Below are 7,926 nucleotides of genomic sequence, written 5' to 3'. Positions count from 1 at the left end.
GCATAATCGAGTCTAGGGGTTCGATGTAACTTTCCAGTTTTGCCCATTTGTCTCCAAGGTCCAGGGCATAACTAGAAAATGGTCCGGTTCGGAGTTTCAAGCAAACCCACACTACATGTGCTTCAGGTCTCACTCTGGCAGTTGAGACAAACCACCCCAACTGACTTGGCAGCACATTAGTGCCAGCCTTGGTAGGATAAACCACCCCAGGTCTATCCAATGGATATAAAGATTCTAAACTAACACGAGTCTCATAAGTGTCCAATTTAAGGGTATTACACAAAAACGCACCATAGATAACATGAATCAATTATGTACTTTATTTATTTACAATAAATGTCAAAATGCACACCTATTTGATTGGAGTTAAGGGTATAAACTGTCTAACAAGGACTACACTCTCTTTGATGGAAACCTAAACTGCCAGTAGTGGATTTCAACTATGTTCGAGACTTGGTTTTACAAAATATATATGATATATATTTAATTCCCAGGATCCATCCAAGTAGAGAGTGTAACGTTGTACCTTACAATCAAGGGAGAGGTCCTTCTTTGTCAGTAGTGTTTGATCATTGTGGGCTAAGAGGTCCTTCTATACTTAGGTGACCCGCCACCGAGTTTTCAGCTCCCTTTCGATCATTGATCTCTAAATTGAACTCTTGGAGCAAAAGTATCCACCTTATCAGCCTCGGTTTCGACTCCTTCGCCACTGCATGGTCAAAAAATACAATCACTTTAGAGCTAAGAAAATATGATCTAAATTTATCTAAAGCAAATATGATCTAAATTTGTCTAAAGCAAACACAATAGCTAATAGCTCTTTTTCAGTGGTTGTGTAATTGCTCTGTGTAGCATTAAGTGTTTTGGAAGCATAGTAGATGACGTGGCTTTTCCCATCAATTTGCTGACCTAGAACCGCCCCTACTGCATAGTTGCTCGCATTTTTCATGATCTCAAAGGGCAAGTTCCAATCGGGTGGTTGAATGACGGGTGCAATTGTCAATAAATTTTTCAGCTTATCAAATGCTTCTCTACACTCATCACCAAAATCGAAAGGCATATCTTTTTGCAGCAACTTGGACAATGGCAGGGCAATCCTTGAAAAATCTTTGATGAACCTGTGATAAAAACCTGCATGTCCAAGGAATGAACGAAAATCCCTAACATTTGTAGGGTAGGGTAAGCTCACAATTAAATCAATTTTAGCCTTATCGACCTCTATTCCTCTTGCTGAAATTACATGTCTCAACACAATGCCTTCCTTCACCATGAAGTGGCATTTTTCATAGTTTAAGACAAGATTTGTTTCAACACATCAATTCAGAATTTTGCTTAAACTATTTAGGCAGTCATCAAACGAATCACCATAAACAATAAAATCATCCATAAACACTTTAATGCATTTTTCAATAAAATCAGAAAATATACTCATCATGCATCTTTGAAAAGTGCCTGGAGTGTTACACAAACCGAAAGGCATTCATTTATAGGCAAAGGTGCTGAATGGGCAAGTAAACGTTATTTTCTCTTGGTCCTCTTATGCAATAACAATCTGGTAATAACCTAAGAAATCGTCAAGAAAACAAAAGAAAGACTTACCTGCTAATCGCTCTAGCATCTGATCGATGAAGGGTAAGGGGAAATGGTCCTTTTGAGTGGCCAAGTTAACTTTTCGAAAATCTATTACCATTCGCCAGCCACTTTCTACTCTCATGGGAATTAGTTCATTATTTTGATTTTTTACTACAGTAATCCCAGTTTTCTTAGGTACAACATGAATAGGACTTACTCATTTACTGTCTGAGATTGGATAAATTATCCCTTCATCTAATAGTTTAAGCACTTCTTTCAATACTACCTCTTTCACTATCGGGTTGAGTTTTTTTTGTGGTTCCCTAACTGGTTTGGCACCATCTTCCAAAAAGATCCTATGCATGCAAATCGAGGGGCTGACCCCTTTATGTTGGCTAAGGTCCAGCTGATCGCAGCCTTATGGTCCTTTAGGACTCTGATGAGCCTCTCCTCTTGCTCATCAGTCAACCCTTTTGCAATGATTACAGGCAGTGTCTCTTTTTTGCCCAATTGTGCATATTTTAAATGATCAAGCAGGGTCTTCAGTTCCAGCTCCGGAGCCTGCAAAATAGAAGGCAACAATTTTGTGTGAGAAATTTTCGATTGAATATCAGAATTACTTACCTCTTGTTCCGGTTCCATAGTGCCATAGGATGCATCGAACTCCTCTTCCTTGTCCGATTGTTCCTTATATTCTAGCTCATCGCCCATGTCTTCCTCTCCAAAGATTTCCTACACAATCGAATCAATGGTGTCAAAAGAGCAGATCGAATGACACTCACTAGGATATTTCATTGCTTAAATAATATTAAATTTTACATTCTCTCCGTCAAACTCAACGGAGAGGGTACCCTCGTCAACATCTATTTTGGTCTTGGTTGTTTTCATGAATGACCGGCCTAATAGAAGTGGGATTGAACTCATGGTTGTGTCCTCTTCCATCTTCAGGATGTAAAAATCGGCTGGAAAGATCAAATCGTTAACTTGCACCAATACATCCTCAACAATCCCCTTAGGGTAGGCATTAGAACGATCAGCTAATTGGATAACAACTCTAGTCTCTTTCAAAGGACCCAGTCCCAATGCACAGTAAATCGAGTATGGCATGACATTAATAGATGCACCTAAGTCCAGCATGGCACGCTCGATTCATTTGTTGCCAATCACACAAGGTAGGGTAAACATACCTGGATCAGCCCATTTTTCTGATAGGGTCCTCTTGATCACGGCTGAAACGTTCTCCCCAACTCTTACCTTTTCATCAATTCACAGCCTCCTCTTGTTAGTGCATAATTCTTTTAAAAATTTGGCATATTTTGGAGTTTGTTTTATTGCATCTAACAAGGGGATGTTGATCTCTACCTTCCTGAAGGTTTCCAACACTTCTTGCTCATATTCCTCCTTCTTTGACTTGGCCAACCTGCTAGGAAAAGGTGGTATAACATTAGTAACTTTAGGAAGAGGGGGTCGGATTTTACCTCAATGGGGCTGTCGTTTGACCCTTGTCCTTCTTTTTCCTTGGCCGCCTTTGATGGTGAACTTAGTTCGGGCTGCAACTCTCTTCCACTTCTCAACACCACTGCACTCGCATTCTCTTTTGGGTTGACTACCGCTTGTGATGGTAGTTTCCCGGAGTTCTGCGCTTCCAACTTGCTAATGGAAGTAGCAAGTTGGCTGATTTGGTTCCCCAAATTCTGAATGCTGGCTCTTATTTCTTGCCAAAATTGCTGAGTATTAGTAGATAGAGTCTTGACTATATCATCTAATGACATACCTGAATTCAGGGGTTGGCCTTGCACTGTGATGGGTGTTGAAAACTGGGGCTGCCGATTGAAAATCTAGGGCTGGTATTTCTGCTGTCCTCCTTGGTTCCCGTAGCTCAAATTTGGATGATCTCTCCACCCCGAATTGTAATAATTGGAGTAGGGATCATACTTTTTGTTGGGGTTACCCCGGGAATCCTCCTACGGCGTTTACTTGCTGCATCGATCCATCATGTAATGATGGACACATGTCCGTAGAATGGCCAGGGATCGAACAGATACCACACACCCTAGCAGTTTGTAATTGTCCTATAGCTAGTTGCCTAACTAAGGTAGTTAAGTCAGAAATCTGATTTTCTAAATTTACATGGCTTACCTCATTTGCATGCCTAATGGGACTGTCCTTGCACCGAACTGCTGTGAATTTTCAGCCATGTTGGAAATTAATTCCTTGGCTGCTTCGGGTGTCTTGTTCACTAAAGCTCCTCCACTGGCTGCATCGACCATACTTCTATCTATGGGCTGAAGCCCTTCATAGAAGTATTGGATCAAAAGCTATTCGGGTATTTGGTGGTATGGATAGCTAGCAACAAGTTGTTTAAATCTTTTCCAATATTCATATAGCATCTCACCACCAAATTGCCGAACTCCACATATTTCTTTTCTTATATTTGCAGCCCGGGATGCAGGGAAATATTTATCCAAAAATATCCTATTCATCTCATCCCATGTGCGTATTGAATCGGGAGGAAGAATATACAACCAATCATTTGCTTTATCACGTAAAGTAAATGGAAAGGCTATAAGCTTTACCTGGTTCTCGGTCATATCGTGGCGCTTCATGCTCGAACAAACAACATGGAATTCCTTTAGATGCTTATGAGGGTCCTCACCTGGAAAACCATGAAAAATAGGCAATAATTGAATCAAACCAGATTTCAATTCAAAACCTACCTCAAGAGTGGGATACGTGATGCATAGGGGTTGTTGGTTCATAATTGGTGCAGCTAACTCTCTCAATGTCCTTTCTCTATCAGCCATTCTTTCTTCTCCTTCGAAGATGGGTAGATCACAGATGAGTAAATCACAATTTGAATTCACCTTCTTTGGTGAACAATCCTTCCTCTCAATTTCGGGGTTGTACTCGAGTTCACCTCGTTGAGAAGCATGAGTCATAAAGCATAAGAGGTTAACAAAGAGAAGGTAATAGTTAAGAAATTAAAGTTGCTCCCCGGCAGCGGCGCCAAAATTTTGATGGGTTGTTGAAATAATTGCAGTAAAAAGTGGTACTAGGTCAAATCCCATAGGGAGCAAATCAAAAATCTCTTAGCCGAATGGATAAAGTAATTGAGTGGGAAAATAACTAAAATTTAAAAGAATAAGAAAGCAATAACAAACTAAACAAACAAGAGAAAATCAATCTTACCGAATTCTGGTTCAAGGGTTCGGGTTGAATCGATTGGCCATCAATCCTAAGTAAATTTCAGCATTCTTGTCATTCAAGCATTTAACCTTAGATTTATTAGGATAGCCATAATAAACCTTGTGTTTTCCTAATTCAGTTGACCAAACCTAGCATTCGATCAACACTTATCACCACTCAATGGGGTACGATAGCGTTCCATGTTAAACAATGATAGCATTAAGATTTGTGAAAACAGTTAAACCAAAATAACAATAATTGAGATAGTTGCAATTACTGAATCTTGTTCCATCAATTCCTTTAGGTTGAACCATTTTAAAACATTGGTCAAAGGCTGTCACGAACAATTGACCCAAAAATATATTAACCTAATTGCTACTTGTACCATTATTCATGACAATTACGGATCACCGAAATCATAGATAGTAGTAGAAAAATCAACATTAATTTAGTTTGTCAAACTAATTAACATCAACATCCAATAAAAATATGCACAAGAATCAATGAATACTTGAATTAGAAAGCAAGAAAATAAATTAGCTACAGAACCTCATAATGACACAATCGAACCTCTCCCCTTGAACTAGAAAAAGAAGCTTAGCTGCTCATGATCTGCGCAATCTCCATGCTCTGCTTCTCCATGGCCGAACTGCTTTCATGAGCTTCTTTGTCTTCTTGATGATCTCTTGGATCTGGCAGTGAGTGATGCTAGAGTTGATTTGCCCCCCTCTTTATATAGCCAAAGGAGATGGCTGTTTTCCAACTCCTTCTAGGAGATCATCTTATCTTCAGGGAGTCTTGATCTTCTTTGAACTAATCCTATCTTATTTCTTATCTAATGATCTAATCTCAATCTTCTTATCTCTATAGGATTACGTTCAAGACTTTAGATCTGATAAGACTCTCTCCTTGGAGATTACATTCGAAATTTGGACTCTTGACTCTTGAATTCGAGTTGGGCTGCTTTAAAACTTTGGCTGCTTCAAGGTATTTCTGCGAGTTGGGCTTAAGTTGTGAAATGGGCCTGACAACGAACTTGCTTTGATTTCGGGCTCGTTTTTGTACTTGATGCAGGCCGAATCTGTCAAAACCCAAAACATAAATGTTGTGGGTCTTCCTTTCATATTTCTAATGCTTATTGAATTGTCTAATTCGGAGACTGAAATTGAGAGTTAGGCCCAGATTACTGACTGTCATTGAAACTGTGCAAAATCACCCGATTTGCCCTATTTTCTTCCAATTGCCTTCTTTATTGCCCTGAATCGAAATGCAAGAATAATGAGTTCATTTAAGTGCTAAAGTAATGTAAAAAGATGAAAATTAGGGGACAAAAATAGGGATCTTTTCAGTCTCATCACCTATTCCACCGACCATGTTCAATTCAACATCCAACCAGGTAGACTCTTCTCTCTAATTCACTATCCTTCTCATTATTGCTAGTTTTGTTTTAGCATAATGAGGTTCTCGGGAGTGTGAGAGTCCAATAGAGCCGAAGAGGGAGCTCCACTGATCCAATGCCTATGGGCTCTCAACATTAATCTAGTATCGCCTATAATTTTTTTATTGATTTTCCTCTCTCGTGGTTGTGATGACTGTCTTTTGTTTCTTTTTATTTCTCATTCTAATATTATGTGATAATTAATCTCTATTGGAATGGACGATTGATGAGGCTTGGAGCTTAATGCATTTTTCCTTTTGCCTCTGCCTTTATATTTACCATGTTTACCGTGTTGAAGAATCGACATGTTGATGATGTTGCTTTGTTCCACGAGCAATTTGCTTAGGAGTATTTCATCATTATCTTAGTTGCATAAATGTATCTGTTGGAATTGTGTGTTACTTGGTTCAATTTCTCAAGAGGCACCAGCCATATTTTGTTATGTGGTATCAGCAATACTAGGGTCGGAGAAGATTATTGATGTTAAAACTCCCAGTTACAAAAACTCCCAGTTACAATACTAGGGTCGGAGAAGATTAGCTTGTTTTGCTATCTCCCTTGTTAATATGTTCATAGTTAGCTAAAGGATTTGGATATTTGTGTTTATGCTTGTTTATAACCACAATTGGCCCCACCTATTGGACCTAGGAGAGGGGTGGCTGGCCCCTTCCCTCTTCCATTTAAGTCTTACCCGAAATGGTTTAGCCGGTGCCTTGGGCTCTAGAGTCATTATTAATGCAAAATGTTTTTTAATGCCATTCCTGGAGGTTCCATCACCTCCATTTCTATAATTGATGGGTCGAGACTCCAAATCTAGCATAAGTGAGTCGTTTTCTGATGCTCATACTAAGAGAGGTCACTTTTCCAAAAGTATTCACAAGATGAGTTGCTTTTATTATTGTTTTCTATTTATTTCTTTATTGGTTATTAAGTGTTTTCTTTCTTTAAGACAAATGTATCCTGATTCTGTAAGGTTTCTACTTAGGAAGAGTCACTTTGCCAAAAGTAAATGATTCTCACATGATGAATTGTTTTTATAGTTTTTTTATTGTTTTTAAGTATTTTCTTTCTTTGCAGCCAATATAGCCTAATTCCATAAGGCTTCTGATACCTAAGATGAGTCACTTTGCCTAATGTAAATTGTTCTCACATGACGATTTTTTTGTGGTTTTTTATTGGTTTTTAAGTGTTTTTTGTCTTTAGAAATAATTCTTACGTTTGTTGTAGCTTTGTTTTTCCTTTAGTTCTTCTCATTGTTATTAGTATAAGGGATGCCTGGGTGGTTGTGGGAGCTAGTGATGAAACAAATCAAATTCAAATATTAACATGAAACAAATGATTAAATTATTTAAAGTAATTCAATGGTCAAGTGAGACCATGGCCTTTGTACCTATGAGTGCTTGGGCTCAAATCTTTACAACCCCAAAAGTATTTCGAGGTTTATTTCAAGGAAAGTTTAGTTTTAAGGTAGGTTCCACTAGGGCCAACCAAAGTCGGTTCATCGGGTTGGTTCAAGTAGGGTAAACCCCTAGACCCTGGAACTGGCCTGGGTGGGGGTCGGATCCAAGAATTTGGAACCAAACCCTACCCTATAAAAGATTGGGTAGGGTTGGTTTAAGGCCGATTCAAGGTCGATTCCATTCGGTTTCATGTAAAACTTATCCATTTGCACACCCCTAAGCTCAATTTTTTTTAATAAAACCCGTGGATCCCAATTAGTAGACGTTTAA

The sequence above is a fragment of the Nelumbo lutea genome, chromosome 3 (genome assembly GCF_056320005.1).
Source record: "Nelumbo lutea isolate HS-2025 chromosome 3, American lotus-T2T, whole genome shotgun sequence".
Classification (NCBI taxonomy): Eukaryota; Viridiplantae; Streptophyta; class Magnoliopsida; order Proteales; family Nelumbonaceae; genus Nelumbo; species Nelumbo lutea.
This window is presented reverse-complemented; position numbering follows the sequence as displayed.